This window comes from Lagenorhynchus albirostris, chromosome X (assembly GCF_949774975.1).
Source record: "Lagenorhynchus albirostris chromosome X, mLagAlb1.1, whole genome shotgun sequence".
Taxonomy (NCBI): domain Eukaryota; kingdom Metazoa; phylum Chordata; class Mammalia; order Artiodactyla; family Delphinidae; genus Lagenorhynchus; species Lagenorhynchus albirostris.
In genome coordinates, this window is record NC_083116.1 from 81,242,119 (window position 1) to 81,265,995 (window position 23,877).

Below are 23,877 nucleotides of genomic sequence, written 5' to 3' on the forward strand. Positions count from 1 at the left end.
TTTGCTGTTACCATTTGTCCTAAGGTTCTGTCTGCCGTTTTTTTCGTGTTTTCTTTGTTTTTTTGTTAGTATAGTTTTCAGGACTTGTTATCATTGGTGATTTCTTTTTTGCATTGGTTGTTCTCTTCTTTCTTTTTTTTAAATTACTTAAAAATGTTTCTAATACTAATTTTATTATTTTAATATATTTGTTTTATTTATATCTATTTCTTTCTTTCTTTCTTTCTTTCTTTCTTTCTTTCTTTCTTTCTTTCTTTCTTTCTTTCTTTCTTTCTTTTATTCTCCCTTTGATTCTGAGCCGTGTGGGTGACAGGCTCTTGGTGCTCCAGCCAGGCCTCAGGGCTGTGCCTCTGAGGTGGGAGAGCCAAATTCAGGACATTGTTCCACCAGAGAGCCCCCAGCTCCACTTAATATCAAATGATGAAAATCTCCCAGAGATCTCTACCTTAATGCCAAGACCCAGCTCCACTCAATGATCAGCAAGCTACGACTAGCAAGACAGGAAAGCAACCCCACCCATTAGCAGAGAGACTGCCTAAAATCATACTAAGGTCACAGACACCCCAAAAGACACCACCAGACGTGGACCTGCTCACCAGAAAGACAAGATCCAACCTCATCCATCAGAACACAGGCACCACTACCCTCCACCAGGAAGCCCACAAAACCCACTGAACCAACCTTAGCCACTGGGGGCAGACACCAAAAACAATGGGAACTATGAACCTGCAGCCTGTGAAAAGGAGACCACAAACACAGTAAGGTAAGTAAAATGAGAAGACAGAGAAACAGCAAAAGAAGGAGCAAGGTAAAAACCCACCAGACCTAACAAATGAAGAGGAAGTAGGCAGTCTACCTGAAAAAGAATTCATAATAATGAGAGTAAAGGTGATCCAAAATCTTGGAAATAGGATGGAGAAAATACAAGAAACGTTTAACAAGGACCTAGAAGAACTAAAGAGCAAACAAACAGTGATGAAGAACACAAAAAAATGAAATTAAAAATTTTCTAGAAGGGATCAATAGCAGAATAACTGAGGCAGAAGAACAGATAAGTGACCTGGAAGATAAAATAGTAGAAGTATGGTAAATGGGAGTGTTTTCTCAGAGCAGAATAAAGAAAAAAGAATGAAAAGAATTGAGGACAGTCTCAGAGACTACTGGGACAACATTAAATGCAGCAACATTCTAATTATAAGGGACCCAGAAGAAGAAGAGTAAAAGAAAGGGACTGAGAAAATATTTGCAGAGACTATAGTTGAAAACTTCCCTAATATGGGAAAGGAAGTAGTTAATTTAGTCCATGAAGCACAGAGTCCCATACAGGATATAACCAAGGAGAAACACGCCAAGACACATAATAATCAAACTACCAAAAATTAAATACAAAGAAAATAATTAAAAGCAGCAAGGGAAAAAGACCAAATAATATACAAGGGAATCCCCATAAGGTTAACAGCTAATCTTTCAGCAGAAACTCTGCAAGCAAGAAGGGAGTGGCAGGTCATATTTAAAGAGATGAAAGGGAAAAACCTACAATCAATATGCCTCTGTCCAGCAAAGATGTCATTCAGATATGACAGAGAAATTGAAAATTTTACAGACAAGCAACACCTAAGCAAATGTAGCACAACCAAACCAGCTTTACAACAAATGCTAAAGGAACTTCTCTAGGCAGGAAGCACAAGAGAAGGAAAAGACCTACAATAATAAACCCAAAACAATTTACAAAATGGTAATAGGAACATACATATCAATAATTACCTTAAATGTAAATGGATTAAATGTTCCAACCAGAAGGCAGAGATTGGCTGAATGGCTACAAAAACAAGACCCGTATATATGCTGTCTACAGGAGACCCACTTCAGACCTAGGGACACATACAGACTGAAAGTCACGGGATAGAAAAAGATATTCCATGCAAATGGAAATCAAAAGAAAGCTGGGGTAGCAATTCTCATATGAGACAAAATAGATTTTAAAACAAAAACTATTACAAGGGACAAAGAAGGAGATTACACAATGATCAAGGGATCGATCCAAGAAGAAGATATAATTGCAAATATTTATGCACCCAACATAGGAGCACCTCAATACAAAAGGCAAATACTAACAGCCATAAAAGGGGAAATCAACAGTAACACAATCATAGTAGGGGACTTTAACACTCCACTTTCACCAATGGACAAGTCCTACAAAATGAAAGTAAATAAGGAAACACAAGCCTTAAATGATACATTAAACAAGATGGACTTAATTGATATTTATAGGACATTGCATTCAAAAACAACAGAATACATATCCTTCTCAAGTGCTCATGGAACATTCTCCAGGATAGATCATATCTTGGGTCACAAATCAAGGCTTGATAAATTGAAGAAAATTGAAATCATATCAAGTATCATTTGCGACCACAATTCTATGAGACTAGATATCAACTACAAGAAAAAGTCTGTAAGAAATACAACCACATGGAGGCTAAACAGCACGCTAGTTAATAACCAAGAGATCACTAAAGAAATCAAAGAGGAAATCAAAAAATACCTAGAAACAAATGACAATGAAAACACGACGACCCAAAACCTGTGGGATGCAGCAAAAGCAGTTCTAAGAGGGAAGTTTATACCAATACAGTCCTACCTTAAGAAAGAAGAAACAACTCAAATGAACAACCTAACCTTACACCTAAAGCAATTAGAGAAAGAAGAACAAAAAAACCCCAAAGTTAGCAGAAGGAATGAAATCATAAATATCAGATCAGAAAGGAATGAAGGAAACGATAGCAAAGATCAATAAAACTAAAAGCTGGTTCTCTGAGAAGACAAAATTGATAAACCATTAGCCAGACTTATCAATAATAAAAGGGAGAAGACTCAAATCAATGGAATTAGAAATGAAAAAGGAGAAGTAACAACTACCACTGCAGAAATAAAAAGGATCATGAGAGATTACTACAAGCAAGTGTATTCCAATAAAATAGACAACCTGGAAGAAATGGACAAATTCTTAGAAATGTACAACCTTCCGAGACTGAACCAGGAAGAAATAGAAAATATGAACAGACCAATCACAAGCACTGAAATTGAAACTGTGATTAAAAATCTTCCAACAAACAAAAACCCAGGACCAGGAGGCTTCACAGGTGAATTCTATCAAACATTTAGAGAAGAGCTAACACCTATCTTTCTCAAAATCTTCCAAAGTATACCAGAGGGAGGAATACTCCCAAACTCATTCTACGAGGCCACCATCACTCTGATATGTAAAACAGACAAGGATATCACAAAGAAATAAAACTACAGGCCAACATCACTGATAAACAGAGATGCAAAAATCCTCAACAAAATACTAGCAAACAGGGCTTCCCTGGTGGCACAGTGGTTGAGAGCCTGCCTGTCAATGCAGGGGACATCGGTTCATTCCCCAGTCCAGGAAAATCCCACATGCCGTGGAGCAGCAGGGCCCGTGAGCCATGGCCGCTGAGCCTGCGTATCCGGAGGCTGTGCTCCGCAACATGAGAGGCCATGGCAGTGGGAGGCACATGTACTGCCACAAAAAACAATAATAAATAAATAAATAAAAATAAAAAAAATACTAGCAAACAGAATTCAACAGCACATTAAAAGGATCATACACTATGATCAAGTGGGGTTTATCCCAGGAATGCAAGGATTCCTCAATATATGCAAATCAATCAACATGATACACCCTATTAGCAAATTGAAGGAGAAAAACTATATGATCATCTCAATAGATGCAGAGAAAGCTTTCGACATAATTCAACACCCATTTATGATAAAAACCTTCCAAAAAAGTATGCATAGAGGGAACTTTCCTCAACATAATAAAGGCCATATATGACAAACCCGCAGCCAACATCGTCCTCAATGGTAAAAAACTGAAACCTTTTCCACTAAGATCAGGAAGAAGACAAGGTTGCCCACTCTCAGCACTCTTATTCAACATAGTTTTGGAAGTCTACACCACAGCAATCAGAAAAGAAAATGAAATAAAATGTACCCAAATCTGAAAGGAAGAAGTAAAGATGTCACTGTTTGCAAATGACATGATACTATACATAAAGAACCGTAAAGATGCTACCAGAAAACTACTAGAGCTAAACAATGAATTTGGTATTGTAACTGGATAAAAAATTAATGCACAGAAATCTCTTGCATTCCTATACACTAATGATGAAAAATCTGAAACTGAAATTAAGAAAACACTCCCATTTACCATTGCAACAAAAAGAATAAAATATCTAGGAATAAATCTACATAAGGAGACAAAAGATGTGTATACAGAAACTTATAAGGCACTGATGAAAGAAATTAAAGATGATACAAATAGATGGAGAGATATACCATGTTCTTGGATTGGAAGAATCAACATTGTGAAAATGACTCTACTACTCAAAGCAATCTACACATTCAATGCAATCCCTATCAAACTACCACTGGCATTTTTCACAGAACTAGAACAAAAAATTTCACAATTTGTATGGAAACACAAAAGACCCGAAATACCCACAGCAATCTTGAGAATGAAAAACGGAGCTGGAGGAATCAGGCTCCCTGACTTCAGACTATACTACAAAGCTACAGTAATGAAGACAGTATTGTACTGGCACAAAAACAGAAAGATAGATCCATGGAACAGGATAGAAAGCCCAGAGATAAACCCATGCACATATAGTCACCTTATCTTTGATAAAGGAGGCAAGAATATACAGTGGAGAAGAGACAGCCTCTTCAATAAGTGGTGCTGGGAAAACTGGACAGCTACATGTAAAAGAATGAAATTAGAACACTCCCTAACACCATACACAAAAATAAACTCAAAATGGATTAAAGACCTAAGTATAAGGCCGGACACCATCAAACTCTTAGAGGAAAACATAGGCAGAACACTCTGTGACATAAATCACAGCAAGATCCTTTTTGACCCACCTCCTAGAGAAATGGAAATAAAAACAAAAATATACAAATGGGACCTAATGAAACTTAAAAGCTTTGCACAGCAAAGGAAACCATAAACAAGACCAAAAGACAACCCTCAGAATGGGAGAAAATATTTGCAAATGAAGCAACTGACAAAGGATTAATCTCCAAAATTTACAAGCAGCTCATGCAACTCAATAACAAGAAAACAAACAACCCAATCCAAAAATGGGCAGAAGACCTAAATAGACATTTCTCCAAAGAAGATATACAGATTGCCAACAAACACATGAAAGAATGCTCAACATCATTAATCATTAGAGAAATGCAAATCAAAATTACAATGAGATATCATCTCATACCGGTCAGAATGGCCATCCTCAAAAAATCTAGAAACAATAAATGCTGTATAGGGTGTGGAGTAACGGGTAGCCTCATATACTGTTGTTGGGAATGTAAATTGATACAAACACTATGGAGAACAATATGGAAGTTCCTTAGCAACAAAAAATAGAACTAGCATACGACCCAGCCATCCCAGTACTTGGCATATACCCTGAGAAAACCGTAATTCAGAGAGTCATGACCACAATGTTCATTGCAGCTCTATTTAGAATAGCCAGGACATGGAAACAACCTAAGTGTCCATCAACAGATGAATGGGTAAAGAAGATGTGGCACATTTATACAATGGAATATTACTCAGCCCTATAAAGGAATGAAACTGAGTTATTTGTAGTGAGGTGGATGGACCTAGAGACTGTCCTAGAAAGTGAAGTAAGTCAGAAAGAGAAAAACAAATACCGTATGCTAACACATATATATGGAATCTTAAAAAAAAAAAAAGTCATGAAGAACCTAGGGGCATGACCAGAATAAAGACGCAGCCATACTAGAGAATGGGCTTGTGGGCATGGTGAGGGGGAAGGGTAAGCTTGGACAAAGTGAGAGAGTGGTAGTGTATATATGGACATATATACACTATCAAATATAAAATAGATAGCTAGTGGGAAGCAGTCGCATAGCACAGGGAGATCCACTCTGTGCTTTGTGAGCAGCTGGAAGGGTGGAATAGGGAGAGTGTGAGGGAGGGAGATGCAAGAGGGAAGAGATATGGGGATATATGTATATGTATAACTGATTCACTTTGTTATAAAGCAGAAACTAACACGCCATTGTAAAGCATTTTTACTCCAATTTAAAAAAATCTACAAACAACAAATGATGAATAGGGTGTGGAGAAAAGGGAACCCTCTTGCACTGTTTTGGTGGGAATGTAAATGGATACAGCCACTATGGACAACAGTATGGAACTTCCTTAAGAAACTAAAAACAGAAGTACCATACGATCCAGCAATCCCACTACTGGGCATATACCCTGAGAAAACCATAACTCAAAAAGAGTCATGTACCACAATGTTCATTGCAGCACTATTTACAATAGCCAGGATATGGAAGCAACCTAAGGGTCCTTTGACAGATGAATGGGTAAGGAAGATGTGGCAGATATATACAATGGAATATTACTCAGCCATAAAAAGAAATTAAATGGAGTTATTTGTAGTGAGGTGGATGGACCTAGAATCTATCATACAGAATGTAGTACGTCAGAAAGAGAAAAACAAATACCATATGCTAACGCATATATATGGAATCTAAAAAAAAAAAAAGGTACTGATGAACCTAGTTGCATGGCAGGAATAAAGAGGTAGACATAGAGAATGGAGTTGCGGCATGGGGTTGGAGGATGAAGCTGGGGTGTAGTTAGAGTAGCATCGACATATATACACTACCGAATGTAAAACAGTTGGCTGGTGGGAAGCAGTAGCATAGCACAGGGAGATCGTCTTGGTGCTCTGCAATGACCTAGAGGGGTGAGATAGGGAGGATGGGAGGGAGGCTCAAGAGGGAGGGCATATGGGGACATGTGTATGCATATGGCTGATTTGCTTTGCTGTGCAACAGAAACTAACACAGTATTGTGAAGCAATTATACTCCAATAAAGATCTATGTAAAGAAATGAATACTACTAGATATAGTTGTCAAATCATATGAAATACATTGTAGGCAGAATTTGTATTTTAAAGAGATTCAAGCAGTTAGACACATTGAGAAGTCTCTAGAAATTGTATACTAACCTTGTTACAAGGAAATGACTAGTCTCAATCATTCATTCACTTAAAAACCTTTTTCTGGGGGAGGAGAGGGTGCAGGCACTATTTTAGGTGATGTATGTAACAGCAGGTAAAACAGACGAGACTACTAGCAGAATTTCAGTGGAATTAAAAGGCCCTTTAGGGACCACTCCTGAACTTTGTAGACTCAAGCCGCATTTGTGGTCAACAATATGGTGCCCAAAGTAAGTGGGGGAGTAAGTAGAATTCCAGATCAGCAGTGTGGTTTATTTGAAAGAGCATGAACTGTGCAATCAAACTGGGTTGAATTCCAGCTTCTGTGTGCACAAGCTGTGTGACCTTGGGTTGGTCATTTCATATCTCTGTGATTCAGGTTCCTCATCTCTAAAATGGTGATGATAATGCCTGCCTCACAGGGTTGTTGTGAGAAATTAATGCAAAAACAAAGATAAAGGATGTAGTATTACCCCTGGCACATAGGGATGCTTCACCGATGTTAGTTGTCCTTTCCTTCTCCCCTTACCAAATTGTGCTGATTAGAACCTAGCTCTGGTAGATGCATCATTGTTTATACATACAAGTGTACATACATGTGATCATATCATGTCTTGGAAGACCACAGCTGGAAGGACATTGATTGATGTTTAAGGCAAATTATTCAGGGTTTACATTGGCTATTCGTTCCAGTAATGAGGGCATGCTTGAAAGCATGCCTACTGATAGCATATAGGCCCCTCCGTATTTAATAGAGCAACCACCTATTCCTCCCGAATTCTGGACCTGTATACTTACCCATCTGATATCTAGACTAAGTACCTGTTTGCTTCTTTCAAAGTTCACATGTGGACTTCTTAGGCCAAATCTATTACATGAGGAGTAGGTCAGCTTTAAACATTGTTGGAGTAGGTCAGCTTTAAACACGTTAAACCATTGTTATATTCGTGGAGAAAATTAGGAAGAAGAAACTAAGTTTTAGCTTGTATTGACTTTTTCTTAAACTTTCACTCCACGGGAAGGAATTGCTTATGGGAGAAAATCTATGTCCATATAGACTAAATCTAAACCTTAATACTGCCATTTAAGTCAGCAGAGACAAGAGCAGTCTCCTGAGGGAGCAGATGATTTTCAGTGGGGTAAGTAATAAATCCTGCTGCCCAATTTTTATAAACTTGTATGGCAATAATGTGACATCCCCTTTGGATGAGATAGGCATATGCTTTCTACCTCTCTAGACAGAGAGAGTAACAATATGCTGACCTCATCATGATTTTTATTGTTTCAAACTAAGAATACCTCCACAGACAAACTGATGCTGTCATCCAATGGCTGCCAGAACAAAGTCGTCTAACATCAACTATTCCAAAACCAATTTACTGAGTTTTAGTAAAAGTCCTCTGACATTTAACTAGCTTAGAGTTAAGAATCCTATGTGGTTGTCATCTTACTTGTTTATCTTCGTTTACATTTTGCAATTAGTTTATCTTGGAGGGTTCACAAGGGTATGACAGTTCTTAATATCTAATATTACATGGAGGCTCTATTGATTCTTTTACGGTCATAATTGGTATTTAGAAACAACAAGTTAACTTTTTTTTCTGGCTAAAATGAGTGTAGCCATGCATATGATGTAGAACTTTGGGGTCTTGATCCTTCATTGTCTGTGCACTGGACACAACACATGAATGTAGAAAACTTGAACCTGTAACTGGTGTCTGCCTTTATATACCTCTGGCTAGTAGTGGGTGGTTCTTTAATCAGAGGATAATTCTGTTTAAGCAGATGCCGATTCCCAGTGGCATAGTCTTATGGTTTCCCTTATCGACTCTCCTAGTATTCCTGGAAGTAATACAATCTCCTTGAGTTTTAGGCAGATATGAGGCTGTCCAGGTATAGATTCCATTCCCCAGTCTTCCTTGCAAGTCGGTGTGTCCATGTCACTAAATGATCAAACAACTGATATGTACAACATTTAGATTACATTTTTACAAGGAAGCTGTTTGCTTTTACTCTCTTTCTTTCCTTTGACTCTAAGATGGCGACAACCAGAACAGCTGCCTTGGACTGAAAGGGAGCTGCTTATTAAGGATGGTAGAAGTACACTGCCAGCCTGAGTCCCTAGATGACCTTGTGGAGCAGAGCTTCCCACCTGTCTTGAACAACCCTCCTATACCTGGACTGTTACATGAGCGAGAATTAAACTTTAGTTTTATCCAGGTTACTGTATTTTGGTGTCTCCTTATTACAGCAGCTTAGCTTATACCTTCTCCACATCATTTGACTGATAAATCATATGGAACTTTCAATAGTTCCACAACGTTGACTGTGATCTGGATGCTGGTCACTTTCAGTTCACTATTACTTAATACTTAGAAGTTTTCATGTGAGAAGTAAAATTCACAGAGCCCAGCATATGAAGGCTGTGCTGTTAAATGATTCTTCCAGAATCTCCAGATGTCTTTTTGGATTAAGAGAGATCATCAGAGAATTGCACACCTGGGCTGTCTTGATTAGGCTTCTTGGAGAATTGCTCCATGGATCTGAACCTTGGCCTTGTGCCATCAGCCCACACTGAGGAATGCTAGCAAACAACCCTGTGAGCCTCACTGCTGCATATCCTGGGGGATGTGATTGAGGATGTGGTTTGCTACGCTTTGTGAGGACCCAAGGGAAAATTTTTTTTCAGACCTTGTACCAGGAATAGTCGTGCTTCTCCTGAGCAACTGGCTTGTTTTGTTTTTGTGGACACTCTAAATTGTGTAACTATCTGTGTCTTTCAAAGCCACCTCATATCCTTTGGGAACAAGATGGTATAAAATGAAGCTGTTCAGAGTCAAGACCAAAGCTCCCTATTTAATTCATTACATTGCTTTTGGAAAAGTCACTTCACTTGGTTTTCCTTTTATGCTTGTAAGTTAGAGATAATGAGTTTTTCCTGTGAATAGAATATAATTAATATTTAGGAAGCACTTAGAGTTCCCTCAACACAAGTCATTATGGAAACTAACTAATATTTAACTTCTATATATCTCTGCTATTTTGTAATTCCCTCTCTTTTAATGTTCTTCCTGAACTTTGCTTGCTCATTCATTTATTCAGCAAATTTAAGGACATACTGTTGCACCAAACACCTTGGAAGAATATAATTTAATAAGCCTGGATCCTTGCTCTCAAGAAGCATGAGGAGTTGAGGATGTGTTTTCCATTACATTCAAGATTTAAATAAATAAATGAATAAATATCCTATTTATAAAGTTTTGTGGTTGCAATGAGGAGAAGGAATAGGTAACAATGGGAGAGAATAATGATAGTTCTAGAGGTGGGGATGGAAGGCACCTCTAAGAAGGCAACATTCAAGTGGAGATCTGGAGAATAAAAAGGCACAACTCTACAAAGAGTGGAGGAAATAGGTCTTAAGGCAAAATAGGGTTGGCATGGTAATGGATCTGAATGCAGAGTGGTATGACAGTTAGTAAGCAAGGGAAAAAGGGAGAGTTTGGAGAGACGGTCAGGGGCCACATCATTTAGGGCCTTGAAAGCCAGAGCATGGAACCTGGATCTTCTTTTACCGGCCATAGGATCCCCTTCGAAGCACTTTATGGGCCAGAGTGGTGAGGTATGGATGATGTTTTAAGGAGAAATAATTCTGTTTGTTTTTCTAGTGGGAGATAATCTCAACATAATAATGGAAATGTTGAGGTGAGGTGAGGTAAGCACTGGGGTTAAGATAAGGGAGCACAGAGGAGGGTTTTTTGGGTTTCCTCAGCCTGGGTGTTGAACAAGAATTCCTGAAGTACATGGTGCCTGAGCTGAGTTGCTGAGGAATGAGTAAGAGTTAGCCAGAGGAAGGGAAGGAAGGATGAATTAGACAGTGAACTGCATGACCGAATGTACAGAGGCATGTGACAGCACAGTGTGGATGCTGTTGTATTTTAATCAGGTAAAACACAGCAAGAGGGGAGATGAAGCTGGAGAGGAGGCTAAAAATTGGATCATGCAGAACCTTGAGTGCTTGATGCTTTCTTCCCCATTCCATGGCTGGTAGGTGGTAGGAAGCTGGTTTCCATCTAATAAATTTAGGAAGATTACTTGGGAAACTATATTATGCTAATCTCTTTAACAAAAACTTACTTTTCCCCCCCATACTTTCTTTGAAATAAGGGCCCTTGGAGTACCGATGGCCACGAGCGACTCTTCTGCGACCTGAGCTGAAGCATTTGGGAGAAGGTTAGTCATTCTCACACTTGCCTGTACCTTGTCAGCTCCTGTCACCCCTGTTTCTTTCCCTAGCACTTGTCTTCTCTAGACTAATGCAGCGGGAGTTACTGGTGGGTGCCGATCCCACTTCCTAACACATCTAGAAGTGCTTAGTAAAATGTTCTACAGATTTGAGATATTGTTATTAATGCTAATAACATTAGATTTAGAGTCATGGGCTGGTTCTGGGTCCTCTACATAGTAGATGAGTGATCTTGAAAAGCTTACTTAACTTTTTGAAGCTGTTTCCTCACATGTTTAAAGGGGGAAGCACCTACCTTCTTGAGTTATTGTGAGGATTAAATGAAAAATTGAATATATGTAAAGCACTTATTCACTGCCTGCTTAATAAATTGTAGGTGCTGCTGTTGTTTGTGCTAGGAAAATAATAATCAAAAGGGAAAGTAAATTTAAAGTTTTTTTCTGAACATTGAGCATGGAAGGCTAGGAGATAGAGAAGCTACTGAAAAAAAATGAGGTAATTGATCTTGGCCAAGTTACTTGTTTCTTCATTTAAACAGTGGGGACTCCAATTTCCCATTTGTGTAATTCATTGAATATTTAAAAGCAATAGATGTGAGTATAGATGCAAAATTTCCTTGAAAACTGAGAGTTTTCTTTTGTGTTTTGTTTACAATGTTGGTCTGGATCTTCCAATAAAATGATGCCAGATTTTATTAGGGGAAATACTTGTGAGAGAAAACAGGGTGGGATTGGTGAAGATGGCAGAGCTTGTAGAACATGATGGAGGTCTGACCTGAGGGAATGAGAGAGGTAGTGATGTTGAGTGGAAGCATCTTAGGTGGCTATGACATCCAAGGAAACTTTGGCAGGGGAGATAACCTTGAAACAAAGTCAGCCAATAGAGGAGTCCTTGCACGTCCTATCTTTCAGGGATGGGGCACCCAAACTATTCCTGCTGAGCTCAGTAATTGACTGGGAAGAGCTCGTGGGAGGTGTGGCGTCATCACAAAGAAGTGATAGATTTCAGAGAAGCAACTGGGGCCATTGGTCAGTTCTGTCCCCTTTAGTTGTACATTCTCACGGCCACCACATTTACCATGATGAAAAATCTATATTTTTTAACAGGAGAATATACTGCTTGTAACTAAAATTATTTATTCTGATTCCCTTTGATATGTAAAAGAACTCTTCCCAGAAATTCCAATGCAGCCATTCTTCCAATGAAGGTCAACAAATAGTGTGCAGTGCTCTGATAATGAGCTAAGGGAATTTGTGAGCATGGGCTCTGCTTCATCTAAGTGGATCCGTGAAAGAGCTAATGGGGATGGGGCTAGTGTTCTCCCTTAGAGCTGATATCTTTTCTTTCTTGATATAAAACAGAATTTATTAATAATGACCTCTACATCCATTGACTTTTTAAAAAGAAATGAAAAGTACTCTCTCTTTCAACAGTTACTTGTTCTTGTAAAGCATTTCACATTTTACACTTTCATATATGTTTTCTTACATGATTGTCACAAAAATCTAGAGGAATGAGAATTCCCATTTTAGAGGGATCGAAGTGAGGGTCAGAAAGGTAAACAATGTGTCCAAGGCACAGGGATAATAAGTGACTAAGTGGGGACTTGAACTCATGTCGTAATATTTCTAGCTTTCGTCACTGCCACACAGAGTTTGCATGCACCTTTAATTTAATAAAAAAGAAACATTCTGAATCTTCATCATTTCTCCCAGTTTGAATGTCCTCACTTTATAAATAATTGAAAAAAAGCTGGAGAGTCTCCATAGGAAAGCATTAGACATTTTAAGATGGACCCTCAGAGGAGCATTGAAAGGAGTTGGAGTCACTCACTTTGGAAAAAATAAAGCTGAGGATTGACTTCATTACTCGCTTTAGAGAGGTAAGGGGTTATTGTGGGATAGAGATGGACAAATTGCTCATCTCTAGAAACATCATGATGTCAGGAAAAAGGGCTTAATATGGAGGCAGAAGAAATTTCTGAGTTGTTAGGGTAATTAAACAAATAAACCACCAAGACCATGGGGAAAGGCTTGAACAGATATACAGAAAAGAGCAAATACAATTGTCTGGGTGGTTTCCTACCTGCTTACATGGAAGAGGGAAGCAACTGGGGATTTCCTGCCCTCTGTACCATATGGGAGCTGTAATTCTTTGACCTTAGAACACAGACTTCTGAGTCTGTTTGTTAGCATCATAATGTGATGACTTGAATCATGTGAGAAGCATGACACAGCTCATTTGGCCCTTATGTTGGTAGTACAAAAATCTCACTGTCATTTTGTCTATTCATTCATTGCAACAAATACTAAGTGGGTAACTACTATTTTCCAGGCACTATTCTAGGTGCTAAGGATCTATAGAGTGGTGGGTAGACAAGGTCTCTACCTTTACAGATTTTATATCTTAGTGGGTGGAGGCACAAAATTTACAAGTAAATAAGTAAGTAAGTAAATAAATAAATAACAAATCCAGATAGTGCTAAGTGCTGTGGAAACAATCAAACAGTGTCATGTGATATAAAGAGACACAGGCTATGGACTCAGTGGTGCAAGAAATCTCTCTAAAGAGGTCCAATTTAATCTGAGACTTTGGGAAGGAGAAGGACTCAACCCTGCAAAGATTTAGAGGAAAAGGATTCCAGGCAGATATAACATCAATGTAAGGTAATGTTTAGGCTGAGCCTTGAAGCTAGAGATACAGGGGAGAGAGCACAGCAGGGAGAGGGATAACCAATTGTGAAGATATTTTGACTAAGGTTTGTGAAGCACTTTCTAGGAATGGAGACTGGTGCTATTTGGCTGGAGGTAGAGCTGGTGTAGATCCATGGTTCTCAAACTAGAATGTGGGGGAGGAGGAACAAGGTGGAAGCTTAAGACGCGGAGATCATCTTCCTCCCCAAAGATATATCACAAATACATCTATACATGGAACTGCTCCTATAGAACACCCACTGAACGCTGGCAGAAGACCTCAGACCTCCCAAAAGGCAAGAAACTCCCAAATGTACCTGGGTAGGTCAAAAGAAAAAAGAAAAAACAGAGACAAAACAATAGGGACAGGACCTGCACCAGTGGGAGGGAGCTGTGAAGGAGGAAAGGTTTCCACACACTAGGAAGCCCCTTTGCTGGCAGAGACTGGGTGTGTCGGAGTGGGAAAGCTTCAGAGCAGTGGAGAAGAGAGTAGCAACAGGGGTGTAGAGGGCAAAGCAGAGAGATTCCCGCATAGAGGATCCGTGCCGACCAGCACTCACCAGACCCAGAGGCTTGTCTGCTCCTCCACTGGTGTGGGCGTGGTCTGGAACCTGAGGCTCGGGCTTCCGTTGGATCGCAGGGAGAGGACTGGCGGCGTGAACACAGCCTCAAGGGGTTAGTGCACCATGGCTAGCTGGGAGGGAGTCTGGGAAAAAGTCTGGACCTGCCGAAGAGGCAAGAGACTTTCTTGCCTCTTTGTTTCCTGGTGCACGAGGAGAGGGAATTAAAAGTGATGCTTAAAGGAGCTCCAGAGATGGGCGTGACCGTGGCTAATAGCACGGACCCCAGAGACAGGCATGAGATGCTAAGGATGCTGCTGCAGCCACCAAGAAGCCTGTGTGCGAGCACAGGTCACTCTCCACACCTCCCCTCCCAGGAGCCTGTGCAGCCCGCTACTACCAAGGTCCCGGCATCCAGGGACAACTTCCCCGGGAGAACGCACGGCACGCCTCAGGCTGCTGCAACGTCACGCTGACCTCTGACGCCACAGGTTCGCCCTGCACTCCATAGCCCTGCCTTCCCCCGGCCTGAGTGAGCCAGACCCCCGAATCAGCAGCTCCTTTAACCCCGTCCTGTCTGAGCACAAAACAGACGCCCTCCAGCGACCTACATGCAGAGGCAGAGCCAAATCCAAAGCTGAGCCCCTGAGAGCTGTGAGAACAAAGAAGAGAAAGGGAAATCTCTCCCAGTAGCCTCAGAAGCAGTGGATTAAAGCTCCACAATCAACTTGATGTACCCTGCATCTGTGGAATACATGAATAGACAACGAATCATCCCAAACTGAGGAGGTGGACTTTGAGAGCAAGATTTATGATTTTTTCCCCTTTTCCTCTTTCTGTGAGTGTGTATGTGTATGCTTCTGTGTGAGATTTTGTCTGTATAGCTTTGCTTCCACCATTTGTCCTAGGGTTCTATCCGTCCGTTTTTTTTTAAATATTTTTTTCTTAATAATTAATTTTAATTTTAATAACTTTACTATACTTTACCTTCTTTCTTTCTTTCTTTCCTCCCTTCACTCCTTTAGAAAAAAAATCATCCCAAAGTGAGGAGGTGGACTTTGAGAGCAAGATTTATGATTTTTTCCCCTTTACCTCTTTTTGTGAGGGTGCATGCTTCTGTGTAAGAGTTTGTCTGTATAGCTTTGCTTCCACCATTTGTCCTAAGGTTCTAGCCGTCCCCATTTTTTTTCTAAATAATTATTTTTTAATTTAATAAAAATATTATACTTTATTTTATTTACTGTATCTTTCTTTCATTTATCCTTCCTTCCCTCCCACCTTCCTCCCTCCCTCCCTCCCTCCCTCCCTCCCTCCCTCCCTACCTCCCTCCTTTCTTTCCTTCTTTTCTTCTTTTCTTCTTCCTGCCTTCCTTCCTTCCCTCCCTTCTTTCTCTCTTTCTTTCTTTTTTATTTCTTTCTTCCTACTTCTACTAATTCTTTCTCTCTGCTTTTTCTCTCTTTTATTCTGAGCCGTGTGGATGAAAGGCTTTTGGTGCTGCAGCCAGGACTCAGTGCTGTGCTTCTGAGGTGGGAGAGCCAACTTCAGGACACTGGTCAACAAAAGTCCTCCCAGCTCCACGTAATATCAATCGGCGAAAATTTCCCAGAGATCTCCATCTCAACACCAGCACCAAGCTTCACTCAACGACCAGCAAGCTACAGTGCTGGACGACCTATTCCAAACAACTAGCAAAAGAGGAGCACAACCCCACCCATTAGCAGAGAGGATGCCTAAAATCATAATAAGTCCACAGACACCCCAAAACACAACACCAGACGTGGACCTGCCCACTAGAAAGACAAGATAAAAGCCTCAGCCACCAGAACACAGGCACTAGACCCCTCCACCAGGAAGCCTATGCAACACACTGAACCAACCTTCGCCACTGGGGACAGACATCAAAAACAACGGGAACTACGAACCTACAGCCTGCAAAAAGGAGACCCCAAACACAGTAAGATAAGCAAAAGGAGAAGACAGAAAAACACACAGCAGATGAAGGAGCAATACACAAACGCACCAGACCTAACAAATGAAGAGGAAATAGGCAGTCTACCTGAAAAAGAATTCAGAATAATGACAGTAAAGATCATCCAAAATCTTGGAAATAGAATGGACAAAATGCAAGAAACATTTAACAAGCAATTAGAAGAACTAAACATGAAACAAACTACGATGAACAACACAATAAATGAAATGAAAAAGACTCTAGATGGAATCAATACCAGAATAACTGAGGCAGAAGAAAGGATAAGTGACCTGGAAGATAAAATATTGGAAATAACTACTGCAGAGCAGAATAAAGAAAAAAGAATGAAAAGAACTGAGGACAGTCTCAGAGACCTCTGGGACAACATTAAACGCACCAACATTCGAATTATAGGGGTTCCAGAAGAAAAAGAGAAAAAGAAAGGGACTGAGAAGATATTTGAAGAGATTATAGTTGAAAACTTCCCTAATATGGGAAAGGAAATAGTTAATCGAGTCCAGGAAGCACAGAGAGTCCCATACAGGATAAATCCAAGGAGAAATAGGCCAAGACACATATTAAACAAACTGTCAAAAATTAAATACAAAGAAAGCATATTAAAAGCAGCAAGGGAAGAACAACAAATAACACACAAGGGAATCCCCATAAGGTTAACAGCTGATCTTTCTGCAAAAACTCTACAGGCCAGAAGGGAGTGGCAGGACATACTGAAAGTGATGAAAGAGAAAAACCTTCAACCAAGCTTACTCTACCCAGCAAGGATCTCATTCAGATTTGATGGAGAAATTAAAATCTTTACAGACAAGCAAAAGCTGAGAGAGTTCAGCAGCATCAAACCAGTTTTACAACAAATGCTAAAGGAACTTCTGTAGGCAAGAAACACAAGAGAAGGGAAAGACCTATAATAATGAAGCCAAAAGAATCTAGAAAATTGGGATAGGAACATACATATCGACAATTACCTTAAATGTAAATGGACTAAATGCTCCCACCAAAAGACACAGATTGGCTGAATGGATACAAAAACAAGACCCATATATATGCTGTCTACAAGAGACCCACTCCAGACCTAGAGACACATACAGACTGAAAGTAAGGGGATGGAAAAGATATTCCATGCAAATGGAAACCAAAAGAAAGCTGGAGAAGCAATTCTCATATCAGACAAAATAGACCTTAAAATAAAGATTATTAGAAGAGACAAAGAAGGACACTACATAATGATCAAGGGATCGATCTAAGAAGAAGATATAACAATTGTAAATATTTATGCATCCAACATAGGAGCACCTCAATACATAAAGCAAATACTAACAGCCATAAAATGGGAAATCGACAGTAACACATTCATAGTAGGGGACTTGAACACCCCACTTTCACCCATGGACAGATCATCCAAAATGAAAATAAATAAGGAAACCCAAGCTTTAAATGATACATTAAACAAGATGGACTGAATTGATATTTATAGGACACTCCATCCAAAAACAACAGAATAAACATTTTTCTCAAGTGCTCATGGAACATTCTCCACGATAGATCATATCTTGGGTCACAAATGAAGCCTTGGTAAATTTAAGAAAATTGTATCAAGTATCTTTTCCAAACACAATGCCGTGAGACTAGATATCAATTACAGGAAAAGATCTGTAAAAAACAGAAACACATGGAGGCTAAACAATACACTACTTAATAACAAAGTGATCACTGAAGAAATCAAAGAGGAAATTAAAAAATACCTAGAAACAAATGACAATGGAGACACGATAACCCAAAACCTATGGGATGCAACAAAAGCATTTCTAAGAGGGAAGTTTATAGCAATACAAGCCCACCTTAAGAAGCAGGAAACATCTCGAATAAACAACCTAAACTTGCACCTAAAGCAATTAGAGAAAGAAGGACAAAAAACCCCCAAAGTTAGCAGAAGGAAAGAAATCATAAAAATCAGATCAGAAAAAAAACAAAAATAAATGGAGGAAACAATAGCAAAGATCAATAAAACTAAAAGATGGTTCTTTGAGAAGATAAACAAAATAGATAAACCATTAGCCAGACTCATCAAGAAAAAAAGGGACAAGACTCAAATCAATAGAATTGGAAATGAAAAAGGAGAAGTGTCAACTGACACTGCAGAAATAAAAAAGATCATGAGAGATTACTACAAGCGACTCTATGCCAATAAAATGGACAACCTGGAAGAAATGGACAAACTCTTAGAAATGCACAAACTGCCAAGACTGAATCAGGAAGAAATAGAAAATATGAACAGACAAATCACAAGCACTGAAATTGAAACTGTGATTAAAAATCTTTCAACAAGCAAAAGCCCAGGACCAGATGGCTTCACAGGCGAATTCTATGAAACATTTAGAGAAGAGCTAACACCTATCCTTCTCAAACTCTTCCAAAATATAGCAGAGGGGGGAACACTCCCAAATTCCTTCTACGAGGCCACCATCACCTTGATACCAAAACCAGACAAGGATGTCACAAAGAAAGAAAACTACAGGCCAGTATCACTGATGAACATAGATGCAAAAATCCTCAACAAAATACCAGCAAACAGAATCCAACAGCACATTAAAAGGATCATACACCATGGTCAAGTGGGGTTTATTCCAGGAATGCAAGGATTCTTCAATATACGCAAATCTATCAATGTGATAAACCATATTAACAAATTGAAGGAGAAAAACCATATGATCATCTCAATAGATGCAGAGAAAGCTTTTGACAAAGTTCAACACCCATTTATGATAAAAACCCTGCAGAAAGTAGGCATAGCGGGAACTTTTCTCAACATAATAAAGGCCATATATGACAAGCCCACAGCCAACATCATCCTCAATTGTGAAAAACTGAAAGCATTTCCACTAAGATCAGGAACAAGACAAGGTTGCCCACTCTCACCACTCTTATTCAACATAGTTTTGGAAGTTTTAGCCACAGCAATCAGAGAAGAAAAGGAAATAAAAGGAATCCAAATCGGAAAACAAGAAGTAAAGCTGTCACTGTTTGCAGATGACATGATACTATACATGGAGGATCCTAAAGATGCTACCAGAAAACTACTAGAGCTAATCAATGTATTTGGTAAAGTGGCAGGATACAAAATTAATGCACAGATATCTCTGGCCTTCCTATACACTAATGATGAAAAATCTGAAAGTGAAATCAAGAAAACACTCCCATTTACCATTGCAACAAAAAGAATAAAATATCTAGGAATAAACCTACCTTAGGAGACAAAAGACCTATATGCAGAAAATTATGACACTGATGAAAGAAATTAAAGATGATACAAATAGGTGTTGAGATATACCATGTTCTTGGATCGGAAGAATCAGCATTGTGAAAATGACTCTTCTACCCAAAACAATCTACAGATTCAATGCAATCCCTATCAAACTACCACTGGCATTTTTCACAGAACTAGAACAAAAAAATTCACAATTTGTATGGAAACACAAAAGACCCCAAATAGCCAAAGAATCTTGAGAACGAAAAACAGAGCGGGAGGAATCAGGCTCCCTGACTTCAGACTATACTACAAATCTACAATAATCAAGACAGTATGGTACTGGCACAAAAACAGAAAGAGACATCATTGGAACAGGATAGAAATCCCAGAGATAAACCCACGCATATATGGTCACTTTATCTTTGATAAAGGAGGCAGGAATGTACAGTGGAGAAAGGACAGCCTCTTCAATAAATGGTGGTGGGAAAATTGGACAGGTACATGTAAAAGTATGAGATTAGATCACTCCCTAACACCATACACAAAAATAAGCTCAAAATGGATTAAAGACCTAAATGTAAGGCCAGAAACTATCAAACTCTTAGAGGAAAACATAGGCAGAAATCTCTATGACATAAATCACAGCAACATCCTTTTGACCCACCTCCTAGAGAAATGGAAATAAAAACAAAAATAAACTAATAGGACTTAATGAAACTTCAAAGCTTTTGCACAGCAAAGGAAACCATAAACAAGACCAAAAGACAACCCTCAGAATGGGAGAAAATATTCGCAAATGAAGCAACTGACAAAAGATTAATTTTCAAAATTTACAAGCAGCTCATGCAGCTCAATACCAAAAAAAACAAACAACCCAATCAAAAAATGGGCCAAAGTCCTAAATAGACATTTCTCCAAAGAAGATATACAGACTGCCAACAAACACATGAAAGAATGCTCAATATCACTAATCATTAGAGAAATGCAAATCAAAACTACAATGAGATATCATCTCACACCAGTCAGAATGGCCATCATCAAAAAATCTAGAAACAATAAATGCTGGAGAGGGTGTGGATAAAAGGGAACAGTCTTGCACTGCTGGTGGGAATATGAGTTGGTTCAGCCACTATGGAGAACAGTATGGAGGTTCCTTTAAAAACTACAAATAGAACTACCATATGACCCAGCAATGCCACTACTGGGCATATACCCTGAGAAAACCATAATTCCAAAAGAGTCATGTATCAAAATGTTCATTGCAGGTCTATTTACAATAGCCCGGAGATGGAAACAACCTAAGTGCCCAACATCAGATGAATGGGTAAAGAAGATGTGGCACATATATACAATGCAATATTACTCAGCCATTAAAAGAAATGAAATTGAGCTATTTGTAATGAGGTGGATAGACCTACAGTCTGTCATACAGAGTGAAGTAAGTCAGAAAGAGAAAGACAAATACCATATGCTAACACATATATATGGATTTTAAGAAAAATAAATGTCATGAAGAACCTAGGGGTAAGGCAGGAATAAAGACACAGACCTACTAGAGAACGGACTTTTTTTAACATCTTTACTGGGGTATAATTGCTTTACAATGGTGTGTTAGTTTCTGCTTTATAACAAAGTGAATCAGTTATACATATACACATGTTCCCATATCTCTTCCTTCCTGCGTCTCCCTCCCTCCCACCCTCCCTATCCCACCCCTCCAGGCGGTCACAAAGCACTGGGCCGCTGTCCCTATGCCATGCGGCTGCTTCCCACTAGCTATCTACCTTACGTTTGTTAGTGTGTATATGTCCATGACTCTCTCTCGCCCTGTCACAGCTCACCCTTCCCCCTCCCCATATCCTCAAGTCCGTTCTCCAGTAGGTCTGTGTCTTTATTCCTGTCTTACCCCTAGTTTCTTCATGACATTATTTTTTCTTCTTAAATTCCATATATATGTGTTAGCATACGGTACTTTTCTTTCTCTTTCTGACTTACTTCACTCTGTATGACAGACCCTAGGTCTATCCACCTCATTACAAATAGCTCAAATTCATTTCTTTTTATGGCTGAGAAATATTCCATTGTATATATGTGCCACATCTTCTTTATCCATTTATCCGATGATGGGCACTTAGGTTGTTTTCATCCGGGCTATTGTAAATAGAGCTGCAATGAACATTTTGGTACATGACTCTTTTTGAATTTTGGTATTCTCAGGGTATATGCCCAGTAGTGCGATTGTTGGGTCATATGGTAGTTCTATTTGTAGTTTTTTAAGGAACCTCCATACTGTTCTCCACAGTGGCTGAACCAATTCACATTCCCACCAGCAGTGCAAGAGTGTTCCCTTTTCTCCACACACTTTCCAGCATTTATTGTTTCTAGATTTTTTGAGGATGGCCATTCTGACTAGTGTGAGATGATATCTCATTGTAGTTTTGATTTGCATTTCTCTAATGATTAATGATGTTGAGCATTCTTTCATGTGTTTGTTGGCAGTCTGTATATCTTCTTTGGAGAAATATCTATTTAGGTCTTCTGCACATTTTTGGATTGGGTTGTTTGTTTTTTTCTTATTGAGCTGCATGAGCTGCTTGTAAATTTTGGAGATTAATCCTTTGTCAGTTGCTTCATTTGCTAATATTTTCTCCCATTCTGAGGGTTGTCTTTTGGTCTTGTTTATGGTTTCCTTTGCTGTGCAAAAGCTTTGTAGTTTCATTAGGTCTCATTTGTTTATTTTTGTTTTTATTTCCATTTCTCTAGGAGGTGGGTCAAAAAGGATCTTGCTGTGATTTATGTCATAGAGTGTTCTGCCTATGTTTTCCTCTAATTTTTTGAGAGTTTCTGGCCTTATATTTAGGTCTTTAATCCATTTTGAGCTTATTTTTGTGTATGGTGTTAGGGAGTGATCTAATCTCATACTTTTACATGTACGCGTCCAGTTTTCCCAGCACCACTTATTGAAGAGGCTGTCCTTTCTCCAATATACATTCCTGCCTCCATTATCAAAGATAAGGTGACCATATGTGCGTGGGTTTATCTCTGGGCTTTCTATCCTGTTCCATTGATCTATCTTTCTGTTTTTGTGCCAGTACCATACTGTCTTGATTACTGTAGCTTTGTAGTATAGTCTGAAATCAGGGAGCCTGATTCCTCCAGCTCCGTTTTTCGTTCTCAAGATTGCTTTGGCTATTCAGGGTCTTTTGTGTTTCCATACAAATTGTGAAATTTTTGTTCTAGTTCTGTGAAAAATACCAGTGATAGTTTGATAGGGATTGCATTGAACCTGTAGATTGCTTTGGGTAGTAGAGTCATTTTCACAATGTTGATTCTTCCAATCCAAGAACATGGTATATCTCTCCATCTATTTGTATCATCTTTAATTTCTTTCATCAGTGTCTTATAATTTTCTGCATACAGGTCTTTTGTCTCCTTAGGTAGGTTTATTCACAGATATTCTATTCTTTTTGTTGCAGTGGTAAATGGGAGTGTTTTCTTGATTTCACTTTCAGATTATTCATCATGAGTGTATAGGAATGCCAGAGATTTCTGTTCATTAATTTTGTTTCCTGCTACTTTACCAAAATCATTGATTACCTCTAGAAGTTTTCTGGTGGCATCTTTAGGATTCTCTATGTGTATTATCATGTCATCTGCAAACGGTGACAGCTTTACTTCTTCTTTTCCGATTTGGATTCCTTTTATTTCCCTTTCTTCTCTGATTGCTATGGCTAAAACTTCCAAAACTATGTTGAATAAGAGTGGTGAGAGTGGGCAACCTTGTCTTGTTCCTGATCTTAGTGGAAATGCTTTCAGTTTTTCTCCATTGAGCATGATGTTGGCTGTGGGTTTGTCATATATGGCCTTTATTATTTTGATGAAAGTTCCCTCTATGCCTACTTTCTGCAGGGTTTTTATCATAAATCGGTGTTGAATTCTATCGACAGCTTTCTCTGCATCTATTGAGATGATCCTATGGTTTTTCTCCTTCAATTTGTTAATATGGATTATCACATTGCTTGATTTGGGTATATTGAAGATTGCTTGCATTCCTGGAATAAGCCCCACTTGATCAT

General features: G+C 39.0%; 1 long non-coding RNA gene across 1 annotated transcript in view; it reads left to right on the top strand.

The window, feature by feature from the left end:
* Positions 1-10,952: 10,952 nt before the first annotated feature.
* Positions 10,953-23,877, top strand: part of LOC132513874 (uncharacterized) — a 48,583-nt gene continuing 35,658 nt past the window's right edge. The window contains exons 1-2 of the long non-coding RNA XR_009538559.1: positions 10,953-11,115; positions 11,236-11,301. This is a non-coding gene — a long non-coding RNA (uncharacterized LOC132513874). The remainder of the gene's footprint in view (positions 11,116-11,235; positions 11,302-23,877) is intronic.